Below are 15,387 nucleotides of genomic sequence, written 5' to 3'. Positions count from 1 at the left end.
ACTCGATCCCGAGATTCCAGGATCGCGCCCTGGGCCAAAGGCAGGCGCTAAACCGCTGAGCACACAGGGATCCCCACAACTGTCAGTTCTTTAAGAAGCTTCTTTCTTTAATTTAAATTCAATTAGCCAACATATAGTGCGTCATTAGCTTCAGATGTAGAGCTCAATAATTTACCAGTTGTATATCATACCCAATGCTCATCACATCACGTGACTTCCTGAATGCCCATCACCCAGTTACGCCATTCCCCCACCTACCTCCCCTCCAGCAACCCTCAGTTTGTTTCCCAGAGTTAAGAGTTAAGAGTCTCTCATGATTTTTCTTTCTCTTTGATGACTTCCCACTCAGTTTTCCCTCCCTTCCCCCATGATCCTCTGCACTGTTTCTTATGTTCCACATGTGAATGAAACCATAATTGTCTTTCTCTGATTGATTTATTTCACTTAGCATAATACCCTCCAGTTCCATCTACATTGATGTAAATTGTAAGTATTCATCCTTTCTGATGGCTGAGTAATATTCCAGTGTGTGTGTGTGTGTGTGTGTGTGTGTGTGTATACACACCATGTCTTTATCCATTCATCTGTTGATGGATATCTTGGCTCCTTTCACAGTTTGGCTATTGTGGACATTGCTGTTATGAACATTGGGGTGCAGATATCCCTTCAGATCACTATATTTATATCTTTGGGATAAATACCTAGTAGTGCAATTGCTGGGTCATAGGGTAGCTCTATTACTAACTTCTTGAGGAACCTCCATACCGTTTTCCAGAGTGGCTGTACCAGCTTGCATTCCCACCAACAGTGTAAGAGGGTTCCCCTTTCTCCACATCCTCTCCAATATTTGTTGTTTCCTGACTTCTTAATTTTAGCCATTCAGATTGGTGTAAGGTGGTATCCCATTGTGGTTTTGATTTGTACTTCCCTGATGCCAAGTGATGTGAAGCATTTTTTCATGTGTCTGTCGGCCATCTGTATGTCTTCTTTGGAGGACTGTCTCTTCATGTCTTCTGCCCATTTCTTGACTGGATTATTTGTTTTTTAGGTGTTGAGATTGATAAATTCTTTATAGATCTTGGATACTCGCCCTTTATCTGATATGTCATTTGCAAATGTCTTCTCCCACTCTGTGGGTTGTCTTTTAGTTTTGTTGACTGTTTCCTTTGCTGTGAAGAAGCTTTTTATCTCGATGAAGTCCCAACAGTTCCTTTTTTGCTTTCATTTCCCTTGCTTTTAGAAATATCTTATTTATTTTTTTATCTCAAAATTACCTGATTTGGGCCCTTGGCTTTTATTATTATTGACTTTATTTTTTAGAGCAGCTTTAGGTTCACAAAAAATTGAACAGAAAGTACAGAACATTCTTACATATTTCCTCCTCTGGACAGCCTTGCCCAGTATCAACATCTTGCATCAGAATGGTACATTCATTATAATCAATGAACCTACATTGACACATCATTATCACCCCAAGTCCTACATTTGTATTATGCTTTATGGTGATGTACACTGTTCTGTGGGTTTTGACAAATGTATAATGACCTGTATCTACCATTATAGGATCATACAGAACAGTTTTACTGCCCTAAAACCCCTCTGTTTTTCACCTATTCCTCCCTCCCTATTCCCTAACCCCTAGTAACCACTGATCTTTTTACTTTCTCCATGGTTTTGCCTTTTCCAGAATGTCATATACTTGGAATCAGAACCTTGACTAATATTATTCATACTGTCTGTAGCCTTTTCAGATGGGCTTCTTTCACTTAATAATATGCATTTAAAGTTTATTGTTTCTTTTAAATCCAAATGTATTTATTATAAGTACTAAGTATCTGACTCTTTCTTCTGTGATTGTGCCCAAACACATTTGAAATATATTTTACATTAAAAAATTTCTTTCATTTTCCCCTTTATATCACAGGATATTATGTAGATTTTTAAAAACTGCCCACAGCAGGCAAGGAGAGCCTATACAGACGACTGACCTGAGGGATGCAGCAGCCAAAACACAACAGCAGAGTGCATGCACTCTGTTTTATATATATATATATATATATATATATATATATATATATATATATTCATGAACACTGAGTAACTGTGCTCATGGTGTCACACCAGAGACACTCTCTGAGGCACCAGGCTGTTGGCACTACATGACCTCTTCTTCATAAGGCCATTACTTTCAGAAGCAAATGTAATAGCATTCATATTATAGGAGTCCCAGAAGAAGGGAGGGAAAAGGGGGGCAGAAAATTTATTTTAAGAAATAATAACAGAAAATGTCCCTAATCTGGGGAGGGAAACAGACATCCCGATTCAGGAGGCACAGAGAACTCCCATCAAAATCAACCAAAGGAGGCCAACACCAAGACATATTGTAATTAAATTTACAAACTATAGTGATAAAGAAAAACTCCTAGAAACAGCAAGACAAAAGAAGTCTTCAACTTACAAGAGAAAACCCGTAAGGCTAGCCAGAGATTTCTCAACAGAAATTTGGTAAGCCAGAAGGGAATGTCATGATATATTCAAAATGCTGAATGGGAAAAATTTTCAGCCAAGAATACTCTATCCAGCAAGGCTATCATTCAGAGTAGAATCAGAGATAAGGAACTTCCCAGACCAAAAAACAAACAAACAAACAAACAAAAAACAAAAACCCAACAACAACAAAACAAAACAAAAAGAAAAAAAAAAAAAACTAAAGGAGCTCTTGACCACTAACCCAACCCTACAAGAAATATAAGAGGAGACTGAGCAAAGGAGAGACCAAAATTGACAAAGACAAGAAAGGATCAGAGAAAATTTCCAGAAACAATGACAAAAGAAGTAATAAAATGGCAATAAATATATGTCTATCAATAATTACTTTGAATGTAAAAGAATTACGTGCTCCAGTCAAAAGATGTAGGGTGTTAGAATAGATTAAAAAAAAAACCCAAGACCCATGTATATGCTGCCTCCAAGAGACTCATTTGAGACCTAAAGATACCTGCAGACTGAAAATGAGGAAAGGAGAAACCTCTATCACAGAAATGGATGTCAAAACAAAGCTGGAGTAGTAATATTTTTATTGGACAAACTAGACTTTTTTCGTTCTTGTATTGTTTTTATCCTGCTTTGGTATCAAGGTAGTACTGGCCTCATGAGATGATTTTGAATGTGTTCCCTCTATTCCATTATTTATAAGATTGTGATGAGGATTGTCATTGTTTTTTTTTTTAATATTTGGTAGATTTCACCAATGAATCCATGTGGTCTTAGGTTTTTCTCTACTGGGAGATTTTTGATTCCTAATTCAACTTTCATTCTTGTTATTGCTCTAAGAAGATTTTCTACTTCTTGGATTCAAGATTCATGATTCAAACGTGGTAACTGGTGTGTTTTTAGGAATTATTTGTTTTTTTTTCTAAATTATCTGATTTGTTAGTATATAATTATTTATAGTAATCTGTTATCACTTTATATATTTCTGTGGTTGTCTATTGTGTTGTTTTCTCATCCATTACTAATTTTGGTTTTTGAAAAGTCTTCTCTCTCTTTTCTTCTTAGTTAATATAGTTAAAGCATTGCCAATTTTATTTATTTTTTGAATAACGGGGCATTACTTTAAATGTTATGTTATTGTTTATTCTGGTCTCTATTTTATTTATTTCCAATTTTTCTTTGTTATTTCCTTCCTTTACTAAGTTCATCTAAGTTCCTTCTATTTCTAGTTCTTGTGGTGTAATGTTAAGTTGCTTTTTTGAGCTTTTTTTGTTATTAATATGGACATTTATAACATAAATTTTACTCTAACACCTGCTTTTGCTGGATCCCATAGGTTTCGAATATTGTGTTTTCTTTTTCTTTTGTTTTGAAACGAATTTTAATTTGCTGTTTGATTTCTTATTTGGCCCATTGCTTGTGCAGTAGTGTATTGTTGAATATTTACGTATTAAATATTTAACATTTACATTGTAGATTCCAGATTTCTTTTATTATTGTTCCTTAGTTTTGTACCATTGTGGTTGAAAACTATACTTGATGATTTGAATCTTCTTAAATTTGTAATATTTGTTTCTTTTTATGTGATTTAATCAGGGTATTTAACCAGGGGATTCCTCAGTGTGTACTTGAAGAAAATGTGTGTTTTATTTTTCTTGGATGGAATGTTTTATATATATATATATATATATATATATATATATATATATCATCATGAGCACTGAGTAATGATATATAGAATTGTTGAATCACTATATTGTACACCTGAAACTAATATAACACTGTATGTTACCTATACTGGAATTAAAATAAAAAATAGGAAAATTTAAAAAATAAAAAAATACATGTGACCATAGATTATATTACCCTTGAATATCATCTCGGTATAGTACAGGGGATGGTATAAAATATTTCTTTTCCTTTTAAAAATTTAATTTATTTTTAAATGTTTATTTGAAAAAAATTTCCAACTATTTTGGGGTGTAATTGACCAATAAACGTTCTATATATTTAAGTTGCAAAATGTGATTTACTTTAAGTTATACAATGTGATACAGAGTATAAAAAAGTTGAAATCACAGAACCAAAGATTAGAACAGTGATTGACAGGGGCTAAGGGTGGGGGAAATGAGATGTTGGTCAAATGCACAAATTTTCAGTTATGAGTAAATTTGGGGAATCTAACATATGGCATGGTGATTATAGTTAGTAAGACTATAGTGTACAGTTAAAATTGCTAAGAGAGTAGATTATAAATATTCTCACCACATACCCCCAAATGGTAACTATGTGAGGGGATGGATGTGCTAATTAACTTGATTGTGATAATCATTCACACTGTATATGTATATCAAGTCATCATATTATAAAATATTTCTTTAAAATGTAGTGAGAGGGGGATCCCTGGATGGCGCAGCGATTTGGCGCCTGCCTTTGGCCCAGGGCGCGATCCTGGAGACCCGGGATCGAATCCCACGTTGGGCTCCCGGTGCATGGAGCCTGCTTCTCCCTCTGCCTATGTCTCTGCCTCTCTCTCTCTCTCTCTCTCTCTCTCTGTGTGTGACTATCATAAATTTAACAAAAATTTTTTTAAAAATGTAGTGAGGGGGTTGGTTCCTAAAAAATTTAAAAATTTAATTACTATATGACCCAGCAATTCCACTTTTTGGTTTATACCCAAAAGAATTCAAAGTAGAGTCTCAAAGAGATAGTTATACACTCATGTTCATAGGATTATTATTGGCAATAGTGAAGAGGTGGAAGCAACCCAAATGTCCATTAACAGGTGAACGAATCAACAAAATGTGATATATACGTAGGATGGAGTATTATTCATCTTTGAAAAGGAAGGAAAGTCTAACATATGATACAAGATGGATGAAATTTGAGGACATTAAACTAAATGAAATAGTCCAGTCACAAAAGCACAAATATTATATGATTCCACTTCTATAGGCACCTGGAGTAGTCAAATTCATAGAAACGAAAAGTAGAATGATGGTTGCTAGGAGCTGGAGGGAGGAGAAAGGGAGGGTTAATGTTTAATGAATATAGAATTTCAGCTTTGCAAGATGAAAAGAGTTCTGAAACAAGACAAGGATATTCACTCTCACCACTTTTATTCAATATAGTACTGGAAGTATTAGCCACAGCAATCAGACAAAAAAAGGAAATAAAAGGAATCCACTTTGGTAAGGAAGAAGTAAAACTGTCACTATTTGCAGATAACAAGATAATATATATATATATATATATATATATATATATATATATATATATCCCTAAAGATTCCACCAAAAAGTTATTAGAACCAATGAAAGAATTTATTTTTAAAAAAATATTTTATTTTTTTATTCATGAGACACACACACACGCACACACAGAGGGAGAGACACAGGCAGAGGGAGAAGCAAGGTCCATGCAGGGAGCCTGATGCAGGACTCAATCCCGGGACTCCAGGATCATGCCCTGGGCCGAAGGCAGGCGCTAAACAACTGCGCCACCCAGGGATCCCTCCAATGAAAGAATTTAGTAAAACTGTAGGATAGAAAATTAATATACAGAACTCCATCTTGTTTCTTTTAAAAATTTTTTTGTATATTTTTAATTGGAGTTTGATTTGCCAACATATAGTATAACACCCAGTGCTCATCCTGTCAAGTGCCTCCCTCAGTGCCCGTCACCCAGTCACCCCAACCTTCCTGCCCACTTCCCCTTCCACTATCCCTTGTTCGTTTCCCAGATTTAGGAGTCTCTCATGGTCTGTCACCCTCGCTGATATTTCCCATTCATTTTCTCTCCTTTCCCCTATAATCCCTTTCACTATTTTTTTTTATCTTCCCCGTATGAGTGAAACAATATAATGATTGTCCTCCAATTGACTTACTTCATTGCCAGATTTCAGGTTGTACTACAAAGATCAAGACAGTGTGGTACTGGCACAAAAACAGACACATAGATCAATGGAACAGAATAGAGAATCCAGAAGTGGACCCTCAACTTTATGGTCAACTAATATTCGACAAAGCAGGAAAGACTATCCACTGGAAAAAAGACAGTCTCTTCAATAAATGGTGCTGGGAAAATTGGACATCCACATGCAGAAGAATGAAACTAGACCATTCTCTTACACCATACACAAAGATAAACTCAAAATGGATGAAAGATCTAAATGTGAGACAAGATTCCATCAAAATCCTAGAGGAGAACACAGGCAGCATCCTTTTTGAACTTGGCCATATATTGTTCCTATACACTAATAATGAACTAATAGAGAAATTAAGAAAATCATCCCATTTACAATTAAATAAAAAAGAATAGGGGTAGCCGGGTGGCTCAGCGGTTTAGCGCCGCCTTCAGCCCAGGGCCTGATCCTGGAGACCCGAGATCGAGTCCCATATCAGGTTCCCGGCATGGAGCCTGCTTCTACCTCTGTCTCTCTGTCTCTCTGTCTCTGTCTCTGTCTCTCTCTGTCATGAATAAATAAATAAAATCTTAAAACAAAGAATAAAGCACCTAGAATAAATTTAACTGAGGAGGTGAAAGACTTGTACTCTGAAAACTATAAAACACTGATGAAAGAAATTGAAGATGACACAAACAAATGGAAAGATATACTATGCTTGGGGTACCTGAGTGGCTTCGTCATTAAGCGTCTGCCTTCGGCTCAGGTCACGAGCCCTGTGTGTGGCTCCTTTCCTGCTCAGCAGAGAGCCTGCTTCTCCCTCTCCCTCTGACCCTGCATCCCATTAGTGCTCCTTCTCACTATCTCTCTCTCAAATAAATAAACAAAACCTTTAAAAAATAAAGATATACTGTTCTTATGTACTGGAAGAAATAATATTGTTAAAATGTCCATACTACTCAAAGGAATCTACAGATTCAATACAATCCCTATCAAAATACCAATGCTATTTTCCACAGAACTTGGAAGAAATAATCCACAAATTGGTATGGAACCACAAAAGACCCTGAAGAGCCAAAGCAATCTTAAGAAAGAAGAATAAATCTGGAGGTGTCATGACTCCATATTTCAAGATATAATACAAAGCTGTAGTAATCAAAACAATATGGTGCTCACATGAAAATAGATGCATAGATCAACAGAATAGAAAGAGAAGAAAATACAGAAATAGAATAGAATATAAAGCCCAGAAATAAACCCACCATTATATGGTCAATTAATCTTTTATACAGGAGGAAAGAATATACAATGGGGAAAAGACAGACTCTTCAATAAATGGTGTTGGAAAAGCTAGACAGCTAAAGGCAAAAGAATGAAACTGGATTATTTTCTTAAACCATATGCAAAAAGAAACTCAAGTTGTATTAAATGCCTAAATGTAACAAGAGAAACCATAAAACTAAAGAAAAACATAGGCAGTAAGCTCTTCGACTTAGCAAAATTATTTTGAATTTGTCTGCTCAGGCAAAGACAATAAAAGTAAGAATAAACAAATGGGACTACATCAAATTAAAAAGGTCTTGAACAGCAAAAGAAGCCATCAATGAAACAAAAAGGCAACCTACTGAATGGGATAAGATATCTGCAAATGATATATCCAATAAGGGATTAATATCTGAAATATAAAAAGGACTCATACAACACAACACCAAAAAAATTGATTAAAAATGGGCAGAAGTAAGTCAATCGGAGAAGGACAAACATTATATGGTCTCATTCATTTGGGGAATATAAAAAATAGTGAAAGAGAATAGAGGGAAAAGGAGAGAAAATGAATGGGAAATATCAGTGAGGGTGACAGAACATGAGAGACACCTAACTCTGGGAAACGAACAAGGGGTAGTGGAAGGGGGGGTAGCTGGGGGGATGGGGTGACTGGGTGATGGGCACTGAGGGGGGATGGGATGAGCACTAGGTGTTATGCTATATGTTGGCAAATCTAACTCCAATAAAAAAATATACAAAAAAATGGTCAGAAGATCTGGTAGATGTCTTTCCAAAGAGGACATGCTGATGGCCAATAAAACATTAAAAAAATGCTCAACATCACTAGTCATTAGGGAAATGCAAATCAAAGCCACAATAAGATATCACCTCTCACCTGTCAGAATGGCTAATATAAAAAAGACAGGAAATAACAAGTGTTGGCGAAGATTTAGAGAAAAAGGAACCCTCATACATTGTTGGTGGGAATGCAAATTGGTGCAGCCATTATGTAAAACATTATGGAGATTCCTCAAGAAATTAAAAATAGAAATACCTTTAAAAATTTTTTTAATTTATTGAGGAACAAGGGGTAGTGTAAGGGGAGATGGGGTGACTGGGTGACAGGCACTGAGGGGGGCATTTGACGGGATGAGCACTGGGTATTATACTATATGTTGGTAAACTGAACTTCAGTAAAAAATATACAAAAAATAACAATACAAACAGAAACAGACTCATAAATACAGAGAACTGGTGGGGAGATGGATGGAATAATGAAGAAAAAAAGGCATTCTGGGAATTGGCTGCACAACAATGTGTATATCCTTTTTTTTTAAATTTTATTTTATTTATGATAAGCACACAGTGAGAGAGAGAGAGGCAGAGACACAGGCAGAGGGAGAAGCAGGCTCCATGCACCGGGAGCCCGATGTGGGATTCGATCCCAGGTCTCCAGGATCGCGCCCTGGGCCAAAGGCAGGCGCCAAACCGCTGCGCCACCCAGGGATCCCTAATGTGTATATCCTTAACACTACCAAACTGTGCAGTTAAAAATGGTTAAAATGGTACACTTTATATCCTGTATACTTTATCACAGTGCCTGAATATGATAAGGGTTGAGATCCACTATTCTGCAGGCTTAAGGAGAGGCATGGTCTATAGTCGATGACTTCACTTTCCTCTTCTTAGCATGTTACACATCCTTCAGTATAGAGACAAGAAACCATGAAAAGGAGACGTCATCTCATATGACTACCAATGGCAAATCGATTAAGCCCACTGTGTAGCTTTTTACTGAGTACTCATCTCATTGTCAAAAGATTCAGTGTGGGCAGGTGACAATCCCAACAGCCTTCCTTGAAGTAATTACCTCCAAGCAGCTCTCTTGTGAGACTTAGCACAGCTCCTAGCTGACTCTCAGCTGGGGTCTCTCACTGTATCCACATCCAACACTTTGCTCTAAGTATCTTTGCTCCAAGTGAGCAGTATCCTAGCAATTCTGCAGCTTGTCTCTGGGATCTGTTGTCACAGGAGGAATCCATTTTTGTCATACCCTGCAGGCAGTAAAAACTGGGAGCACGAGTGATCAGGCATTTTTTTTGGTAAGAGACCTGGTCCTTTATACCTCTCATCTTTCTCCATTACCTATGGAGGCAAAAGAACATGCCCAATAATAAGGACATCTGCTCCCCCTTGTAGATCTACCCAAATATTGACTAATTTACTCAGTATTAGAGGAGTAACCAAGAGAGTGACCTCCTTCTGTCTTCCTCCCTCAGGGAGGTGAGGTGAACAGATAATCTTTTGGAAATATAGGAGGAACACAGAAATACAGAAACACTGATACAGCCACAGTTTGTAGTCGTATCTCCATTTGCAGATGGACCCTAGGCATGCCCCCAAGATGCCTGCTCTCCTCCTTATCATACCCTTAGTTCTCTTTATGGAAAATGCCAGGAGACATAGAATCTTTGAGCCAAGAACTAAGCTTCTTTAAATCCAGCCTGGGAAAATTTATCTTTATTTCAAATAAGGTTGGATCTCAGCTATAATCTCTACTTTATTCTATAATCTCTAGAAAGGGAAAAAAAATCTCAAACAGTCCTTCATGGCACTCTGTCACACAAGCCTTACAAACAGTGCTTTTGTTGCAGACAACCACCTGCACACTCCTAGTTAGACTTCTTTATCCTATTTGTGCATGTTCTTGTTAGGGCTGAATTACACTCCTTTAACCATCCCCTCCCCACAGACACATACAGCTATATCTTGTCTTTCATAGCTTTCTACTCCAATTCTCTAATCTGAACTTACTTTGGACTTTGGTTTCCTGTATTGATTCATTCATTAAATTAGTTAGAAAAAACCATTAAGCATCTTTGGTGTGCCAAGCTTTCCCAATGTTGATAATTCCACTGCCTATGGCAATTCTTATGACTTCAGGAAAGAAACTCCTTATTCCAAACCTGGCCCTCATCAACTTTTCCATTCAGGTTAGCACCAGCTCCTGGAACACCCTTCTCCACTCCCCACCCCCAGATTCAGCATCTTTGGTAGGAAAATCATCACTACCTTGCCTAGGGCTTATGAGTTTCCTCATCTGAAGGGCTACTTTTGCTCTTCAAGGTCCTCTGCCACTTCCTAATATTCTTCTAGCAATGGATATCTCCAAATCATGAGAAACCACTCTTTCTGTTATCAGGTAACTGCTACATAACAAACTACCTCAAAACTCAGGGGCAAACACAATTATTACTTATTATAGCACATACGTATATCCTTGTGTTAGATACACTTTGCTCTAGGCTAGCCAGTCTAGGGCACCTTAGCTGCAGCTGCTCTGATTCACATGTCTTTAATCTTGCCTCTGGGAAGAGCAGACTAAGTCAGGCATGTTATTTTCACTTGAATGAGTGAGCCCAATAGTGCAAACACTAGTCCCATTGTCCAAAGCATGTAATTGTGACTAAACCCAGGAGCTCAGAATTATGTTCCACCTATGTTGGAAAGGACTGCAAAGTTACATGACAAAGGATATGGATACAGGCATAATTGAAGAATTGGGGTTACTGAATCAGCTTTTTGCACTTCCTAGGCCCCCACCCTCACTCATCATTTCTCCTATAGTCTTTCCCTTAGACTTCATCCACATATCTGCCCAACCACACTTCAGTTTGTCATGCCTGTTGGCATTATTAAAGGTGCCTTTCTCTGAAAAAGTTTTAATTTGCATTTAGGCTGTTCAAATTCAGTTTGTTTACCTCACTGTCATGTTCACATCTTTGTCCTACATAGTGAAATGGCAAAATCTAGTACAAGAATATTCTTAATAAAGTTATTTTTGAACTAGAAAGCATCTTGTGAAAATATGATTATTAGACATATGATTATTAAAGAATATCCTAGATCTGAATTTAAAAAACTGCTTCATGTGTTATTTGATTAGGAGATGGCCTTCTGCCCAAGTCTACATCTTTGAATTAATTTTGAGAATGCAAACATGTCCAGGACATATAAAGGGATATACAAATTTAAATAATGCAGTTTATAAGGACACATGGCTCCCCATGCATTGTTTCATTTGGTGGCAATGAAAGAACTGGTAATTCTGGGATGATGTTGACATGAACTTGAAGTCTTATCTCTTGCAGGCTGGTTCAAAGAAGTTCACAGAGCAAAAAGTAGTGTGAGAACCAAGTGTGATCTTACGGCAGTATGATATGATTAGAAAGATCACCAAATTGGCAGCTTGGAACTCTGACTTCTAGACCCGAATAAGCCACTACATTAGCTATGTGTACTTGGATGAGTCTGTTAACCTCCCTGAATCTTAGCTTTCTCATCTGCAAATATAGGATGATAGATATTCTTAAGGCTTTGCCTACCTCTAATATTCCATGATCCTGAGAAGTAACATTACATATTTAACAACTGGAATCCCTTTCAATTAGTTCAAAGCATGTCATAGTGGCTAATAGGAAATGTAGGGATTTACCAGAGTTTTGTCCCCCATTTATTAATTATGTATGATGAAAGGATAAACCTTATCATAGATAATGTCCCCATTCCTGTTGTATCTTGAAGCTAGACAAAAATATGTTACTTTAAAAAACACATGTTAACTACTAGAAAAACAGCTCAAAATGTATGCCCTACTGATAACAGGTTAGCATTATTATGTTTATATGTAGAGAACCCTTTTTCCCCATTTAATAAATGCATGTTCTAAATGATACAATGAAGGCCTTGCTAATGAATGGTGACTGGGGTGTCTTTAATCACCTCAAGAACTGATTTTAAGCAATCAATGATGGTTTACTTTTCAAATCCCCACTGCTGTTATTTTAGTTACAGGCAGAAAGGAATCACAAAGATATTGTAATTGATTTGCTGGCAAGTTTACAGCGTCTATCAGTGATTTATTGGGTTTATATGGCTTCCTGTGAATTTCAGTAGCTAAAATTATCCACTTATTATTTTCCAGTGCATTACATTGGTAGTATGGTAGGCTGTCTTCAGATGTAGGTTATGTCTTCCATCTACTTCTCTCTACCATAATTACTGCCACCTGAACTATTAGAATCAACACATTCACTCAACAGTTCAATGGAGCTCTATTACCTAAAGTCAAGTATTTTGGACACCTGGGAGTAAATAATCATGAAAAAATAAGTTTTTTCTTACATTACTCTATAAATAGGTGAGATAATGCAGGAGCACTTTGTACATTGTAAAATTCTATGTAAAAGCATGTTAAAATTGTTTGTATTTTTCATATATTTATCATTCATAATGGTAAAGTTATGAAATCTTTGTTCATAAATTATTAGCTACTGTAGTTTTTACCACCAGTCTGATGTCGCTTGTTGTCATCTTTAATTAAAACATTGAAGTGGTCATATTTACTCTTTTATACTCCTCTCCTTCTGAATTTAGTCTTTTTGAATGTGTGCATCTCTATAAATAAGGAAAAGTTTCACAATGCAAAGTATCCACCATTCCCTGATCGAAGCCCTGTTTTGTCCTTTAATTAAAATCTCACTCTAAGAAGGAAATAGTCAACAAAAATAAAAAGCAACCTTTAGAATGGGAGAAGATATTTGAAAATCACATATATGATAAAGGGTTGTTATCCAAAATATATAAAGAACTTATAAAACTCAAAATCCCAAAAACAAATAATCTGGTAAAAAATTGGCAGAAGACATAAATAGACATTTTTCTAAAGAATACATACAGATGGTCAACAGACACATGAAAAGATGCTCAACAACACTCATCATCAAGGAAATACAAATCAAAACTACACTGAGATATCAGTTTACACCTGTCAGAATGGCTAAATTTGACAACACAGGAAACTATAGGTGTTGGCGAGGATGCAGAGAAAGGGGAATTCTTTTACACTGTTGGTGGGAATGCAAACTGGGGCAGCCACTCTGGAAAACAGTATGGAGGTTCCTCAAAAAGTTAAAAATAGAACTACCCTATGATGCAGCAATTACACTACTAGGTATTTACCTAAAGGATACAAAAATATCAATTCAAAGGAATATAGGGAGATAGGCAGGGGAATGGGTTAAATGGGTGATGATTATTAAGGAGAGCACTTGTTGTGATGAGCACTGAGTGTAGTATGTAAATGATGAATCATTAAATTCTATACCTGAAACAAATATTGCATTGTATGTTAATTAGCCAGAATTTAAATAAAAACTTGAAAAAAATAAAGGCATATGGAGATTTTAAAAATGAAGCAAAATCTCACTTTAATCAAATCCACTGAGTTTTAAGTTTGTCTTTTCTTGTCTCTTAAATCTTAAATGACCTGGAGATACATCTGTGGAAACACTTTGAAAATTCAGTCCTCATCAGTGCGCAATGGCAATATGACCCTACAGTCTTGCATTCAATTCTAGAAAATTGTCTCCCATCCAAGTACTAACAGGCCCGACCCTGCTTAGCTTCCGAGATCAGACGAGATCGGGCGCGTTCAGGGTGGTATGGATATTTCCTCATTCTCTATTTGATAAAATCCTTCCATTTTAATGCCTCTAAAATGTTGTTCTAAAATCACTTCTAGCTTTTGATGTTCCTTAAATTTCTAAGGAGACATTGTATCAGAAAAACATGCTATGATATCCAGCTCCTTTTATCATTTCTATCAAATTAATTTATGTTAAGGGAAATCCACTTCTACATCTGACATCCTCAATTATTCCACTATAGCATAAGCAAAATTGATATCCTAATATAAACCCATCACCTTAGACTAGAATTTCTCAACCTCAGCACTATGTACATTTTTGGCCAGGTTATACTTTGCTTTGGAGGCTGACTTGCACCTTATAAGATGTTTAACAGCATCCATGGCCTCAACTCACTAAATATCAGTATCACCTCCCTGAAACTGTGGCAACCAAAAATGTCTCCAAATGACCCTGGGAGACATTTCCCTCAACAAACAACCATTGGCTTAGATATATCACTCAAGATATTCCTCAGCTCAGTTTTTATATTTTTAAAGGTGGAAGCTTTGATTTGCTCAATTTAACCTGCAATGCATGATCATTCTCTGTTACTAAGACTACAGGAACTGCTCTATGCCTGGAGCTAACTGTTCATCTGCAGTAGTGACCACCTACTTACACAGGATTACAATGTGCTATTTATGCTATTGAGTGCTACTTACACAGAATCTCATTTAGTTCTTCTGTTTCACCTATGATGAAACCAAGACAGGAAACCCAATTTCCTGAGAACTTCTTATCCAGATTCTAGATAAAGCAAATGTTCTAGTCCTTTAAAATCCCTAAACTGTTTCTGTATTCTTGGCTATGCTCATTTTGTAATCTTGAACAACTTATTAAACCTCCAAGTCTTTTAATTTTTGTTAACAATGTTAATTATTATTACCATTATTACCTATAGAAACTATAGCTTGAGAAAAAAATTATTCCTTGGCTTATAATTCTACTTAAAATATCCCCTCAAAAGAAACTTTGGGTATGTAGCGTGTTGACTTGCTATATAGTAACACTGGAGTCGTTCTTTTTGTTCCCCCACTTTTTGAAGTTTCAGATACTCTGGACATATAGACACCCAATAAATCCTTGCCAACTGACTGCATAAACAGCCATGAATAAATAAAAATTGATTATCTATAGAAATTCAAGGTATTTTTTCCCCAAGGATATTAAATCCTTGATATTACAGCAGTTGCT

Source organism: Canis lupus, chromosome X, assembly GCF_048164855.1.
Source record: "Canis lupus baileyi chromosome X, mCanLup2.hap1, whole genome shotgun sequence".
Taxonomy (NCBI): Eukaryota; Metazoa; Chordata; class Mammalia; order Carnivora; family Canidae; genus Canis; species Canis lupus.
The sequence above is the reverse complement of the archived record's forward strand: the minus strand, read 5'-3'. Positions refer to the sequence as shown.